This window comes from Aphelocoma coerulescens, chromosome 2, assembly GCF_041296385.1.
Source record: "Aphelocoma coerulescens isolate FSJ_1873_10779 chromosome 2, UR_Acoe_1.0, whole genome shotgun sequence".
NCBI classification, from domain to species: Eukaryota; Metazoa; Chordata; class Aves; order Passeriformes; family Corvidae; genus Aphelocoma; species Aphelocoma coerulescens.
In genome coordinates, this window is record NC_091015.1 from 130,356,705 (window position 1) to 130,372,761 (window position 16,057).

General features: G+C 47.4%; 1 protein-coding gene across 6 annotated transcripts in view; it reads left to right on the forward strand.

The window, feature by feature from the left end:
• Positions 1-1,960: 1,960 nt before the first annotated feature.
• Positions 1,961-16,057, forward strand: part of CHD7 (chromodomain helicase DNA binding protein 7) — a 131,912-nt gene continuing 117,815 nt past the window's right edge. For 4 of the 6 annotated variants that reach the window (XM_069004814.1, XM_069004821.1, XM_069004820.1 and 1 more), the window contains exon 1: positions 2,352-2,765. The gene's annotated coding sequence lies outside the window, so the exon portion shown is untranslated. Of the gene's footprint in view, positions 2,039-2,351; positions 2,766-4,843; positions 4,933-16,057 lie in introns of those variants that run through there. The other 2 variants (XM_069004815.1, XM_069004816.1) reach the window with 2 other exon arrangements.

A 16,057-nucleotide genomic window follows, 5' to 3' on the forward strand; every position in this document is an offset into this window, starting at 1 on the left:
TATGCTTTGAACACTTTTCATGCTCTGCAGCTTTGCGATCTGATTTCTGCTCAACAAGAAACTGAAACAAGTTCTAGAGGGAGCACTGAGGCTGCTGGCAGTTGGTCTCAGAATGAGTTTCTCGCGCCCCTAAATCTTGGAGAACTTAAATCTTTGAAAGCAAGGGGAGTTCCAGGCAGGCTTACGCTACACCAGGGTGCTTGGCTGTCGGATTAGGGGTGCACTTAACTGATACACGCAGAAAAACAGACTTGGGGTAAGTGTTTCTAGGCTGTTTTCTCTCTGGTCTGTCAACATATGGCAAGCATGAAACTGATTACATTTAGTCACTGGGGAGAATACCTCTGTGTAAGTTCGTTATTTTTCTTATTTTTCTTTTCAAAAAGTAAAGAAATGCAAATTAAAAATAGAATGATGGTAAACTAGGCAAATTTAGTGAAGATATGCTTGGGGCATGTGCTGCTTCAAAATGTTTTTTTTTAAAAATACTATTTCCACTTGCTATTTTTAACTTCATGGAAGACCTTGATGAAGAACAGGGAGTATATTCTACTGCACCATCACGTGCTATCAGCTTTTCACCACGTTTTTCAGCTGAAAGCCTGGCACAGCAACACCACGCCGGCTGCTGGCCCCTTTCTGGGTGATTGCGTGGGCCCAGCTGCATGGGAGATGGTGATGCCTCTCGAACTGCAAACCTTCCCTTCTCCCAAAAGGTGTTTTCCCCTAAACCCAAGAGGGACTGAGTAAGCCAAACATGAATGACAAAATGTGGAAGAGTGTCATACTTCCTCTGGAGAAGCCTGAAATATTTTTGCAGCTGTAGTGGCCCTCCTGGCTGCGGAATCAACATGGACACCTGGACTGAGGGAGCCAACAACCCAAGAAGCGAAAGAAGCTTTTGACATTCACGTTGTCTGGATCTGGCTCCCAGCTTACTAACCGCATGCTAAAAGAGCGTAGAAGAAAAGCCGTGTGAGATCCTGTGAGGACAGGACGCCTTCTCTCTTTCCCACGGAAGAGATACGAGTGTGGGCGCAGCAAACAGCCCCCTAAAAGGAGCAGCAGGAGCTGGAGGGGGAGGGTGTCCCTGCTCAGGAGCACATGACTTTGTTTTTCCTTCTCCAACCTGCCACAAACAATGATGGTAAAAAGTTATCTCGTCAAATGACTCGCTGAAAATTCCTGTAATGCCGAGTATCTTTGCACTGGGTTTACGTTTTAATCTCTTTATTCTTTTAAGACGCTTATTTAGTTTCCAGAGCAGTGAGGGGAGGACCGCTAAGCGCGCTACTGGTAATCACTTTTGGGTGGGATTTGTCTAATTTACTTAAGGAATGAGTTTGTTTCGGTTTGTATCAGGAATTCGAGTGCATCGCTTACAAACACGGCGGCGGCAGAGCCGGTGCCAGTGCGGTGCCGGGGGAGCGCGGCCCCGCCGGGACGGGGGCGCTGCCGCGGGCGGGCGGGCAGCGCTTAATGGCCGCTTCCCTTTGAAAGCCCGACCCGCTCGGGACAAAGTCCACCCTAATCCGCGGTCTCGAGCGATCCTACCCCCGCCCAACCCCACCCCGCCTCGGTGGCCGGGATGAGAGAGGCGAGCGGGGGTGCGGTGCCCGCTGCCCGTCCGGGGGCAGGGGCCAGGGCCGGGACCAGGGCGGGCGGCGGGGGGCCGGGCAGCCTCCCGGGACGCCTCTCGGTTTCGTTTCGCCGCCGCGGTTGGGAAGTTTGAAGAGCGGCAGTGACACAGTGACACCTCACACACAACACACCCCCCGGGCTTCACCGGGAGTTTCCCGGGACAGGACGCGCCAGGGCGGGCGGGCGCGGCGCTGACCCCGCTGTGCGGAGAGGAGCGGAGCGGTGCGGAGCGGAGCGGTGCGGAGCAGTCCCCCCTCGGCCCGGTCAGGCGGGGCGGAGCGGAGCGGCGGGGGAGCGCACGGAAGACGCCGTGCCCCGCCGTGCCCCGCGGCAGCGCTGCCTCGGCCGGCGGGCGGTGGGAGCCCCGGCGGGGCGCTGGCGGGTGGCGCGCAGGCAGGTTAGTGACCCCCGCCCCTCCCCCGCCCCGGGCGGGGGGGTTTCCTATTTTTTTTTTCCCTCCTCTTTTTTTCTTTTTTTTTTTTTTTTTCCCTTTTTCCCCCCCTTCTCTCCTCGTTGCATAAATTATGCCGGGCGGGGCAGTGACGTCGCGGGGGCGGGGCGCGCGGCGGCGCTCGCCCCCGGGGAGGGGGCGGTGTCGGGGGCGCGCCTTGTGGCGGCGGAGGGAGGGAGGAGGGAGGGAGGAAGGAGGGAGGGAGGCGGCGGGGGCGGGCGGGCGCAGGGGGCGGCAGCCGCCTGGCTGGCTGGTGTCGCGCTCGGCTCGGCTCCGGCGGGCGCGCTCGCTCGCTCGGGAACTATCGGATTAAACTTGAATCGAGTGAAATTACACAAAGGAGCGAAGCGGAGCCGGCGGAGACCCCGAAACTACCCGAGACCCGCGCTGACCCTTCCTCTCCCTCCCCTCCCTTCCACCCCTCCTTCGCCTGCCCGCCCCGGTCAGGGATCCCCCTCCTCCCCTCTTAGCCCAGCCCCGGTGCGAGCGAGCAACTCCGTGCGTGTGTGTTGTGTGCGTGTGTGTTGTGTGCGAGACCCGCACCCCGCCTCGCCCCCCCCGGCCGGCGGCACCAACTCCGGAGCGTGTCCCCTCCTCCTCCCCGGCCCCTCGGCGGAGGGCAGCGAGGGAGCGAGCGGGGGACACCGGTCCCCGACGGCCACGCACCGGCCCGGTGAGTGACCCCGCAGCTCGCTGGGCGCGGAGGGAGGGAGGGCGGGCGGGCGCCGGCCATGGAGCAGGGGACCCGCGGCAGGTCTCTGTCCCCGGCGGAGCGGAGCGGCGCGGGGGTGCTCGCTGCCGGCGGTCCAGGGGAGTGGGGGATGCTGAGCCCTGCCGCGGCTCTGGGCGAGGCGGTGTGTGGGGGGGGTGTCTCAGCGGGGCACTTCCCCGGGTGTAAATGGCTTTTTGTTGTGCTGCGGCCGGCCGGCCGGCCGCCTGCCTCGCCTCGGGGGAGGGGAGGGCACCGGGGAGCCAGAGCGCCGGCGCCCCTTCCCCTTCCCTTCTTCTCCCGCCTGCTCTCCCCCCCGCGCCCCTCTCCGCAAGTTTGGAGGGTGACTAAAAATCCGGGAAAAGTTGAGCGAAACTGCGCGGCGGGGGCGGCGGGGCCCAGCGCCGGCCGGGATGGCCGCGGGAGCGCTTCCCCCGCTGACCACGCTGACGGCTCCCGGCGGCCGCGGCGGCACAACAAGCGCTAACAAAGTGAGGGCGCTTCCCTGCCGCGCACGGCCCGGCCCGGCTCGGCCCGGCACCGCCCCGCTCCGCGCCGGCACATGGGTCGCCGGGGCCGGGGCCGGGCCGCAGCGGGGGCACCCCCAGCAGAGGCCGGGCGGTGGGTGGCGGCGGGCGGCAGGAAGGCGGGCGGGGAGGGAGGAGAAGGAGGAGGAGGAGGAGGGAGGCGGGAGCACGAGGTGCCGCTCCGGCCGCCGGTGCGCGCGGCGGGGGGATCGTCCTGCCCCGGCGGCACCGGGAGGGGGCAGGGGGCGGCCGGCGCTCCCCGGCGGCCGGAGAAGAAAGGGGAGCGGGGGAAAGAGGGAGGGGACGGGAAGGGAGAACGCTACCCGAGGCAGCCGGAGCTGTGCCGGCGGACGCCGCATAATAGGGGCTTCACCCCGCCGGGCACCTTCGCTCCGCCGGCGCGGGGCCGGGGCGGGCGGGAGGCGCTGCTGCCGCCGCGCACATGGGGTCGGGGCCAGGGCGCTCCCCTCGTCGCGCTCCCCCCCACCCCGTTCCGGGCCATTTTGAGGGTGAGCGGAAAAAGGTGGTTTGAGGCCAAAGCGGTCAGGGCGCGGAGCGAAGGGGGGGGTCCGGCCGCGCTCGGTCCGCGGGGCGCGGTGGGAAGCGGAGCGGGGCCGGCGGCGGGCGCTGCGTGCGGGGCGGCGGGGAGCGGGCAGCGCCTGTGCGTGTGCGCGGGTGTGTGTGAGAGAGCGGTGGCGGGGGGAGGGGGGCAGGGTTGTTAGTGAGTCTCAGGGAGAAGGCGCTGCAGGCAATGAGCAGCCATCATTACGTTGCCTTCATTTATCCCGGTAGCGCTAAATCAGGGGACGCGCTCCCACGCCGGGGGAGCCCCTCCGGGCGCGCCCCGCGCCGCCGGGCCGGTCTTCGCGGGTGGGTGTCCGGGGGGGGCGGGTCGGGGTGCTGGGGAAGGGGGTGGCCGTGGGGCACGGGCTGGAAATGGAGCCGGTTTCCCCGGCTCCCCCCGATAGCCCGCTCACGCCCGGGTTTAAAGTAGTTGTTTTTTAAACAGACAATGGACAAAAGGAAAGTAGCGATGGATGCCCGGGAGCTCCCTGTCCGCTGCGGGGCCGCGCGGCGCCGCGCAACTCTCCCCCACTTACCCACTTTCTGCCTTTGTTTTCGTTTGGGAAGGGGCCGAGCGTGCCTCCCCACTACAGAAAAGGGCGATTTTTTTCATTTGTGAGAAGCTTTTTATTTATTTATTTATTTTTTTTTTTTAATTTCCCTTGCCACTTGGGCTTCCGCGGATGTTTGGCTTGGGGAATATCAGAATAACCTCGGTGCGATAAGTTTGTTTCTGTGTAGATGTTCGTCTCGATTTTTACTCTCATCAAAGCAGATCGCGGGCAGTGTTTATCCTGGAATATGGCTTTCGGGAGAATGTGTTAGCTTTTTTTTTTTTCCCCTTTTCCTTTTTTTCTTTTCTCATGTTATACGGGACTGGCGGAGGTACAAACAAGCAAGTTGAACAAAAAATGTTTCTGTTCGTTTCCTCACAGATCATCCATTCTAACGACGGCAAAAAAAATCTTAATGACTATGACCTTAGCAGCATGGGTAGCTGATTTATCCCAATTATAAATCCCGTTAGTTTGCGGTAATGTGTGAGTATCAATATATAATTCATATTAAAAAGCATGATCCGTAATTCTTCTTCTTTTTTTTTTTTTTTTTTTTGTAAAAGTTGAAATCCATAATTTTCCAATGAGAGTGCTGCATCTGTCGCTTGGAGTGTTTTTGTCTTGCTGTTGCACAACAGAGGCTCTCCAGTCTTTAACCTAAAATGGCAGCTTTAATTTGACTGGGGCCCATTCATTGACAATGATAATAAAAAGGCTGAAAGCTAAATGTAGCTGGATGCTTGGGGCACGTATGCAGAACACTTTCCTCTCCATTGCTGGGCACTGCTGAGAGAGGAACTTCCAAGCTCTCTAGTTTCCACCGTGAAAGTTTCCAATACTTTTTTTCCTCATTAAAAAAATTAAAAAAAAAAATCACATTGCTCAGCACAGACCACATTTTAGGTGTCTGGGTTGCTTACAAACTTAATGGTGAGGTGATAGTTAGAGAGAGCTCCTTTCAAGGGGTCTGCATTTACAACAGCAGCAGAAAAATTCTAGTAATCCCTTTTAAAATAAGATGCAGTCTGGGGGAAAATTAACCATTTCTTTCTGAGGTTTGTAACAGATGATCAGAACAATTACATTCCTTATGTTTTCCTATCTCCAGCTACTACAAGTGGGGAGCGTTGCTTGTTTCTTCTTGTTTGGTATTGTAAATGTGCTCAGGGTTTTGCAGAGATCCTTTTGATAGTGTACTATTTTCCTCTAGTTGTTAAAACCACAGCTGCTTGGAAAAAGTAATTCTTTTTGGTCTTAGACATAATTTGAAGTTTGAAACAGTTTTGCAAAACGAAATTTCCACTACTAAAGTATTCGTGAATGCCAAAAATTCACACATCTCCTTGTCCTGTCTTTCTGTTAACCTGAACTGCTTATTTTCCGTCTCTTATGAGCTGTTTTTTTTTGTAGGAAATTTATAAAGATCATTATTAAAGCTGTTGCACAGGCTCTTAAAAGAGTATTAAGTGCTTGTGATTGCAAGTTTAACTGAATTACTGATTCACTGATACTAATTGGATAATCATATTTGACCAAATATCTTACTAAATATTTAACAATGTGATGACATTTCTGTTATTGCTTGTAAATCCTGGTTAGGTTATTTAAACAGTGGAAAAAAGCCTCTTATTTGTAACCCAAAATTATTTTATTGCCCCTTCAGTAATGCAGGAAAGTTTCGATCATAGGCAAGGATCACACAGTCCTTTTAGGAAAATAACAATTTCTGGGAATGTAGCATTGTAACAATACCAGTAAAAACGAGGTATAGTGGAATACTCACTATTGCAATCAAAACTCTGTACAGTGATGGGAGATTTCAGTTGTGACCAATTCCTTTTGGATTTGGTTAATGCAGAAACCTGAAGAGTTGTGTCAAAGGAGCACTGTAAAGGTTTCCCTGTCCATGTAGAGGGGTCAGCTAACCTGAGTGTAGTTTTTTTTCCACGTGAGTTATTTGCTGTTTTGAACTGAAAAGCTTTTGATGAACGTTCGCAGTATTTCCCGTTAACACTCAAATAATATTAGGACTTTTATAAGACGTAAAATGCGTTGTTTGCGAGTCAAGGTGGAACAGGCCGATGGCGAAGCTGCAGGCACTGCACTGAAGAAGGGGATGTGCTGCTCAGCCTGGGCTTGGCTTGGCGTGGGTGGGTGTTGTGGTCGGCGGGCCTGTCCTGCCCTGGCACACAGGGAGGCTCCGTGCCAGGTCTGTGTCCCACGGACGGCAGCTCTGCGGGCAGTAGAACCTGCAGCATGAGGATACAACAAAACCTAAACAAAGACAAGCCAGGCGTGATTTTCTGTAAAGCTGGAAGGCCTGAGTAATAGGGACTTCCCAGGTTTTCCCAGAGCTGCTGAAGTGTGGCAGTGAGGCTGTGTTTTGCCATGTCCAAGGCATCCTATAGCAGCTCCCTATCTGGGGTTTGGTTTTGTTTGTAGCGTATGGTGTGATCCATAGAGGTTGCTAAGGTGGGAGGAAGTGGAAAAAAGTAACCAGAAAGAAAGAGGGTGGAAATAAATGCAGGTGTCTCCTTGAATCCTGTGCCTTACCTCTATCCCTTATTTCCCTCATTTTGACAGTTATTTTCAGATGGAAAGCCTTTAGAATGTGCTGGTCAGTATTTGCTCTTGTGAATCTGGTGTTATTCAAAGAAATTTGTGTGGCTAGCAAGGGTACAGGCAACTTTGTGACAAGTGGTGTGTGTGTCCGAAGGTCTTCCTTCCCCTAGTTCCCTTAAATCCTCACTTCCAAACCCTTATATATTTCTCTGCTGTGAACAAATCACTAACTGGTCAGATTTATGAGCTGGTTAACTGATGCCCATAAGTAACACAGGTGATACTTTTATGTTACTTTAATGTTCCCTGTATACATGGGAAAACTGCAAATTTTAGTAAATAATTAAACTGTCTTTCTGACAAATGAGTCTTTTGTGTGTAGGTGAGGCTTTAGACTTCACTTTTCCAACAGAAAGTTATTGTATTAATTTAGCTTCATCATTTAGCTATCAATTTAGCTTCATCATTAAGACAGACATTACCTCCATCATTTCTCATCATTTATATTTCCGTGAATAGCTTGTTTGCACAAACTATTGGATTTTAATGGAAAAAAGTGTCAAATACTGTCTATGACGTAGCAATGATAAAAAGGCAAAGGGAAACTCCAACTATAATTTTTTTTTAAAAATCCTTTCAAAGGACGGAGTGAGGTATAATATGCAGAAACATCTCATGTTTTTATTAGGTTTCTGACAAGACAGTGAAACCTGATGGAAGTTTTCCTCCTGATTTCTTTCTGTCTGCACAATCTGAATAACTTTCAGTGATTTGTATCTTACCTGAGATCAGCGGTCATGGAAATACCACGTTGTAGTTGTGCACTAAAAATCTTCCTTGGAAAACGAGGTTGGAAGGCATGATGCAAAAAATAAAAAGGAGGTTGTGACCTAAAGGACACATTCCAAGAGCCCAAATATGACAACAAAGCTCTTAAGGGCATTCTTAAGTATATAAAAGCTGATTAGCTCTCAGCTTCCAACACTGGGACTTTTCAAGGATGTAAACATGCACCTAGAAGAAGCCAAGCCAGAACCAAGGATCTTTGTGCTGCCACTTGGGTTCTTCTCTGAAAGCTGCTCAGTAGTGGTTTCTAAACATCCTGGTTGTTTGGCTGCCCATATGCTAAATGCATTCTCCTTAAAAAAAGAAAAAAAAAAAAAGGCAATGACTTAATTTAAGCATTTTCTTTTAAAAGTTGGAATTCAATAAAAGAGTGCTAATTATCAAATCAGCTACTGTTTTAGTAGAACATTGTAACACATGACTTTGAAAGCTTATTGGCATATGGGAACTAACCAGAAGCCCTTGCTGGCATGATGTAGGGCTCCCTTTGCTCTGTAGTGACCTATATAGCTATTTTGGGTGTGGTTTTGCTTGGCTTTCGTGGGAGCTGAGTCCAACCTTCCTCTGACATAGACAATTGCTGTGATGAGAGGGCCTTGAGGGGAATGGTGGGGAATAAATAACTTTGAGAATCAATTGTCTGGAAAAAGTCATTGCAGCCAAAATGTCTGCCCTCTTCCTAATGGTTCTGAGGGGAAAATAAAATTTCATATATACGGTCCTGATCCTAGAGGTTGTCCTGTTCAGGTTTTATTTAAATATGAGCTTGTGGCTGGGGAGAGCAATGCAGCAACTTACCTGCCTGGGAGTAGCTGGCATGTGGCAAATCCAGTGCTGGATAGTTTTGGAAGCACTTTATTTTAATGTCCTTGAGCCACTTTTTAGGCTGTTCAGCTGAGCTTTCTGCTTACTGCTAGAACTTCAACAAGTAGCTGGCTTTAAAATTTCTTGGTGAGCTTGAAAGAAATTGACCTCCCCAGAGTTTATTTTGATTTCTACCTACAAAGTAAGTGTCACTTCTTAAAACATTTTGTGGAGGTGTACATCAGATGTACGAAGTATGATTCCTTCTATGCAGCAGAGACAGTCCTGCTCTGAGAACTCAACATTTTATTTCTCTTTCTCTCCCACCCTACTCCCCTCCCCCCGGCTTTCCCATGGATTTTTTTCCTCTTCAGATTGTGCCTTTCCTGTTGGGTTTTTAATCTTTTTTCCAATTCATACTGCTTTCTGTTTGCTTAGTGGAGCTGTGTTTTCTTGCCAGCCCTAGATAATTAGGATATGTGGCAAAATAAACATGCGTTTCAACTCCTAATAATGCTGCTTTGTACCGAAACCATGGAGGATGCCTAAGTTGGTGTGGGAAGAGCTGGCTGGCTGTACCAAAGCTTGATGAAGTCTCATGTTAGCCCCTGGATGCTGTCATGACGAGGAGATGGCCAGCAGCAGAGAGCCAGAGCAGGGGGCTGCTTCAGTGCACTGCAGCTTTCCGAAGGTTCTTCGTGACCCTTTGAATACGAAAATTCTCTTGTTTCAAGTTTTGTTGTCATGAAAATGACATTCCCCCATCTTTTAATAGTAGATACATAGAGCTGTAGTGGTTTTCTTTGCTCTGTGCACTGAATAGTTGTGAGTGGGGAGGGTCTAGTCCCATGGCAATTTTGAAATGGACATAGCCGTTGTGGACTATCCCTTGCAAAGCAGAGAAATTTGGGGTGTGGGGAGCAGCTCCTGAGGGGATTGTGATAGGGAAGCTTTGGAGACCAGGAACTATGTGACCAGTGGTAAAGCAGATCAGAACATGGAGCAAGGCCAAGGAATACTTTAATAAAGGCACTTTTGTACTCGATCTTAAAATAGGAAAGCCTGTGGATTTATTTACAGGGTAAACAGGATTTGTTAAGTGGGTAGTCACTAGGTGCGAAGGAATACTGGTCATTCTTTGGGAGACAATTCAGGTGAAAACTAGCTAAAGCTAAACTGAAAGCTGGAATTTTAGAAGTTTAGAGATCAGTAATAGGACAAAACACAGAGAAAGTCATCATAGAAAGCATTGAGGTAGGTAGTGGTGTTCTGGGAGAAAAGTGAAACAAGCTCTTACATAATAGAAACTGAGAAATTCGGTTCAAATCTTTGGTATTAACTTGGATGAGCTAGTGAGTGAGAAGTCCAAGTTGATGACAACTTCTGAGAAAATATTCTTTGCTTCAAAGAGGATCCATCAATATAGCTGTTGGGATTGAAATGCAAAGCTGAAATGCTACTTGGTAAAGTGTCTTGCAGGAAAGTGCATGTCAGTCTGTGCTGTAGAGAATGGCACTTCAGTATCTCTTCAAGTTGAAGATTAACAGCCAGAAAGGCAATACAACTGACATGGTTTTTAATGCTCGATAGAAGGAGGATTGAGGGAAGGAGAGTAATGATGAGGCTAACAGATGTTCAAAAATCACTCTGATAAGGCTGAGATAAAACTGCATGAAGGTGAGAGACTGGTAAATTCCAAGGATGCATCTTAATTAGTTGTTCAGGGTATAACAAATGTTTTAGAAACCTCACCTGTTCCTGGACAGGACAGCCTGTGAAGTCCAGAAATCAGGCCCCCCAAGTATCCTGCTGCTTGAAGTTCTGTATTTGAATGTGTATTGTTTTCTCATGTGGGATAAGATATACTGAAACAACCATAACTGCAGTTACTGGCTTGAAATGAGATCTAAGAATATGATTTTATTTTTTTGTCTCAGCTGTCTAGACAGGTCCTGTGGATTTTTGAGAATGTGCTCTGGTTTGTGCTACTTCTGGACTGAAGTAGCTGCTTGTTGGATTTGGTGGTTTATTGCAGGGCAAAAAGCAGGCAGATCATCATCTCCAGTTCTTGGTTTGAGAGGTACGGGGACTATGTTGCTAGTTCCTGGAAAGATCAGGCAGGCTTCACAGGCTGGTGTAGTGTCAGGATGACTTAAAGGAAGGCCCTCTGACGTAGTAGCCATTGCCTATGTGAGTTCAGAGATTCCTTTAAACTCTGATGAGGGGACTCTCACTAAGAGTATAATTCTTGCCTCGAGTTGTTTTAACCGTGAAGAATTAAACTGAGAGTTCATAGTGAGCAATTTAATATCTCTCTTGATTTAGGAAGGAATCATTCAGAAAGTGAGTTAAATAGGGGTTTCTGGACTGCCTCAGGATGTAAGTCTGGGAGAGACCTGCTAAGTAATTCAGTTTATTTATCAGTACCATTGTGAGGTGTCTGCTGTGCTTTGCATTCACTCAGCTCTGTAAATGGGGTACAGCCTCACTCATCTTTACTTTAGTCGTCATTCTTGCACTGGGGGGAAGTGAATAAGCAGGCTTCAGCTTCACTTCCCCCCTCTTTCTGTATTGACCTCTAAAAAGGTACATTGTCATTTTAATTTTTGGTTCTTTCTTTTTGTACAGAAGTGAAATGTGCTTCTTTAATTCTGTTGTAATCTTTACAGAGGTTACTGAAAAAATTTGCCTTGGTTTCACCTGCATTTCTCCTTACTACAGGTCTGCAGTATTCCCCAGCCCATGCTGTCTTCCCTCACAGAAGTGACTCTTAGTGAACATACTTTCATAGTTCAAACAGGATTTGAACCTTGTGGCAGCCATGCAGAAGGAAGGGGTTGTTTCGTAGAAATGGCACAGCGGTTGGAAGAATCACCTTGTTACAGGCAGCACTAGAACAGAAACATGTCTTGCAATTTGGGTCCAAAAATCGTTGTAGTAAGTAGTAGTCTTAGAAGTTGAGCATGTTAGACTTTGCACTGAAACTATAAAAGAAAAATGGAAGAGGGGTGTTTGTGTGGATTTTCACTTACCATGGCTAAAATTAGAGAAATACTGTGGTTAAGGTGACTGAATTCTTGAATGGTGAGTTCTCAGGGAAGTTAAGGCCTCACACCCTGCTGCTGCCCCCTGCCCAAACCATGACTACTTAATTTTGTGAGGTCAAAAAATAAAACCTTGGCTACAGAAAAGATGGCAGGTGAACGCAATTGCTTCCATAGCTCTTCTCATAAGGAATTTCCCTAACACAGTGGTTTAAAAGATTAATCTGCTTGATCTCTTTTCTTCTTCACCTTTCTCTGTTTCCTCTCTCAAAAGAAACCAGGATGCTTGCCTTTCTGCCTGCCTCTCTGGATGGACAATCTTTGGCTTGTCACTGGTTCACTTCCCTGCTGGGAAGGGTGACTTTCCTGCTGAGGCTGTGGCATGACCAGTGGCACAACTGGACTGGGCAGTATGGGGCTGGTTGGGCAATGCAGATTTTGGCTGTCTGAGGAACTGGACTAGGAGGGGTTCTTAGAGGTGGATATTACTATCAGCTGGGATGCAGGCTGTGTGCCTGAATTTATGCCCTGGTGGGGCTTCTGTGATCTGCTGCTGTCTTCCTTTGTGTGCCTGTGTGTCACATGGAGTTCAGCGGTGTGTTCTGTGGCTGCCCAACATTAAGATTTTTGGTAGGAAGCTGGTAGGGTCAGGAAGGCTGAAAATCCCTTCTCTAATTTGACAAGGTGTGATGATGGTGGTGTTTTGGGGCAGGGTGCCGCTTCTCCTCAGCGTATACTGAAAGCAGCTGTTTCTGTGTTGAGGAGCCTCCAGGTAGGCAATGAACTTTGAATAGCAAGATCGATTCAATGTGGCTGTGGGAGGGATACATTTGATACACCTTGACTTCTCTCTTCTGGAGTGAAACAGTACATCCACAGTAGGCAATCCATCACAGAAGGAGGCAGATTGATTCATGGCCAGAAATCACTGGGCAGAAAACCTGGGGACTAGGCATCTGTAGCACCTGCTTCCACCTTCTTGGCTTGACTGCCTCCCTCCCTCCCTCAAGGTAATTTCTCTTAGGCACATAAGCTGTCCCCTGGTAGGTTTACTTTGGATACTGTGGTGACAAAAGTTCTTGCTCTTTTCTGCTTACTATTCAGAAATACTTGTTTCTCCATCATAATGCTTATTGAGATTGGTGGTCATGCTCCCAGGATTGTTTGGGGGTTTTTTTGGACTTGTTTTTGTTTGGTTGGTTTTGTTTTTTTTTTTTGTTTTTTAAATTAAAAAACAAACAAGCCCCCCCAAAACCCAGGGTGAAACCTGCCAGGCTTTCTTTACCCTCCTCTTCTAGGGTATCCTTGTCTTGATTTTATGTTTGTAAGAATTTTTTTTTCTTCTGGTAGAGTATTAAATCTGGGTAAGAGTACATATTACTATATATTTTTTTGTATGAAAAGTTTTTTGTAGCTCTGAAGATAGCTGAAAGCTGTTGAATGTTGTCTTATGGTCCTTCTAATAATTTGTAAGTCAGGGTATGGTTTGTGAAATGCAGTGAGCTAATTTAACCAGACATTGTTCTGAAAGGAGAAGTTTCCTCTCTGCCTTTGTCCCCCTGCACCCTTCCTCACAACCACATGGCTTGGCTACTTTTTTCGGCAGCAGTGCTTGTCAGGTCCTTCTGTGAGCCACTTTAGTTCACCAAAATGGCAGAAAAATAACTCTGTAAAATGGAGAGCATTTTGCTGTTGTAATGAATCAAACTGGCTCATAAAAGGATCTGATGAACACCAGAGCTGGTACTAAGGACAAGGGGGGTTGCTGGCTTGGAGAGCAGCAAGGCCTTTTCATCTTTTCATTTTGGTGGCAGTGAGCAAGTGGATTGGATCAGTTGCCTGGGAACCTTCATGGGAGAAAGAGAAATAGAGTAATCATCTGTGAAGCAAAGGACACGAAAAGAAAAATGTGCTGGCCTGAGTTAAAATGGATATTAAAATTTGTTTATTCCGGTGATGCTATGGATTGCATGCTAGAAACAATTTGTTAGAATTAATAATCGACTGCCCAGAAATCAGTTTTCCTCTTCAGGTAGGAAAACTAAAGCCTAAAAGATTTACTAATGTATAAATAACTTGTTTGCTCTTTCAAATGTGAAGTATTTAATCTTTGAAACAATTTATTCACAAGAAAGGGGGAGAGGGGGGTGGTGGTGCTTTTTTTTTTTTTTTTTGCAAGCTTGAAATCCTCCATTAGGTTCATCAGCTTTGAATCAATTTGTCTGTCTCAAATTTTATCAAGTTAGTGTTGTTTCAGTGTCATCAAGTTTCATCAGTCAGTAATTCAGTGGATTCCATTATTCAGAGTTTTATCCCAACTATTTACATTTTCCTGCTGGTTTGAGATGGAATGAGAGCTTGGTCCTAGTAGGTGGCTGAGGCTGTTACTTCCTCTCATAGTCTAAAGCTTTCTGATAGTGACACAAGTGCACTCCTACATGTTAAAATTGGCGAAAAAAAAGTACATTGCAAATCAAATAACATGCTAGTTAGTCACTTCTGTAACACAGTGCTCTTGCTGCTCTCCATAGATATGGGCAGTTTACACTGTGCAGCTCAGCAGAGGAATGAGCACCTTACAAAAACTCAGGGATTCTGACTGCAGCTTCTGCTCAATCCACCTGTCAGCTTGAGGTGACTCTTTCAGCATAGCAGCAACGTGGCATTAGAAGCTGCTTGCTTTCTGAAGAGCCCTGGCTTTTTTGTCTAGTTATTTGTGTATATTGCCTGCAGTGTGACAGAAAGGGGCTTCTTGGCAGGTGGAAGAGTGGAAGCTCGTGCTTTCCTTCCTGTTTTTCTCAAGATTTGGGCAATTACTAGAAGGTAAACTCTTGCCATAGTTACAAAAAACCCAAACCTTCATGTAGTGTACCATCTAGATTCTTTTCCTTGGGTTTTACATCTAAAAATTCCATTTCAGGATCTACAGGAGATGCCAAGAGGTGCAGGAGAGGGGATTTACAAATTCTATCTTATGGACATTGTAAGCTGCATTTGGTGAAAACTGTGAGGATGGTGGCCCTGACTAGCATTGTGTGTGTTCAGAGGGAATATTGTAGTTACTAAAAGCAGCTTGTTTACATTAGGAATTGTATGTGCTAGCTCTAATGGGCTTTAGGAAGCCCAAAGCACAGCTGTAAAACATCTGTCTCTGGGACCAGATCTTGTCTGTCTGATGAGTTGTTGTCCTGCATTTCATGCTGAGATTTAGACAAGAAATAATTTTATTTTTTTTTTTTAAATAGAAAAGTTCTTCAGCCATCCTGCTTGAAGACTGGTTTGTACTTGAAAGGCTATCATGCTGTTGCCTTGAACACAGAAGTTAAAATAGTGACTCAGTATTGACTTAACTCCACTTCCTCTTTAATCCGATCATCTTGTTGCTATATGACCTTACAACACCTTAATTTAAAGGCTGCTTATTCCAGTGGATTAAATTTGGAGGTGTCTGGTGTGGTAGGCATTGCTACAGGAAGGGCTTAAAAGGAACTTAATCGTTGCCTCAAAAAAAACCAAAACAAGGTGTTGGAATAGGAGCAGTGAGGGTATTTTTCCACTTTGGGATGCTTACTGTTGCTGGCATATGGACAAGGCTTGCTCTGAAAGAGCAGGAGAAATTTTGAGCACATAGTTCTGCTGTACCGTAAAAAAAAGTACATTCACTTCCAGTGAGTGAATTTGATGCTCCTTGTCTTCCACTTAACATGGAAGTACTAGAAGGCAAAATATCTGTTTAGTTCATGCATTTCTGAGTGCTTGGGTGGTTTTTCTTCTTTTCAAGGCTAGTGGCCTGAGCAGATAGTTGGAAGCCAGGACCCAAAGTGCTACTCCAAACTGGTGTGCCAGGTTCATAGTGATGTGTTTTGTGTCTCCCATATTGCGATGTGTAAGAGTTGCTGATTACCAAGCAGCACTTGGCAGAGGATCTTGGTTCTTTACCAAGTGTTAATTCTGTCTTGCTACTGGTCTCATGAAGTAGATAAATGCTGTCCTTAAAAGGACAGTTGGTCTGACATTCAGCACTTAAAAAAAAAAAATGTCTTAAGTGTTCAGAGTCTGTATCTGAACAGCCTGCTATTTTTCAGAATTTGTCTTTTTCCTTTAAATATTTTTCTTAGGAGTAAATTCTAAACAATTGTATTTTGTGTATTGAGTTTAGGGACCATAAACTTCCTTCTTGTCCTATAAAGTTTCTTAAACAAACTCTGCCAAACAGTCTGCCATAATATGTTGAGCTTTGGCTTAGCAGTAGGAAGAGTTCAGAGTGTAGTCTCTACTCTGGGCTATTTTATTAGCCATTTTGAATCGCATTTTCTGTCAGGTTTTTCTTCCATCTCAAGTGAGGTATTTAA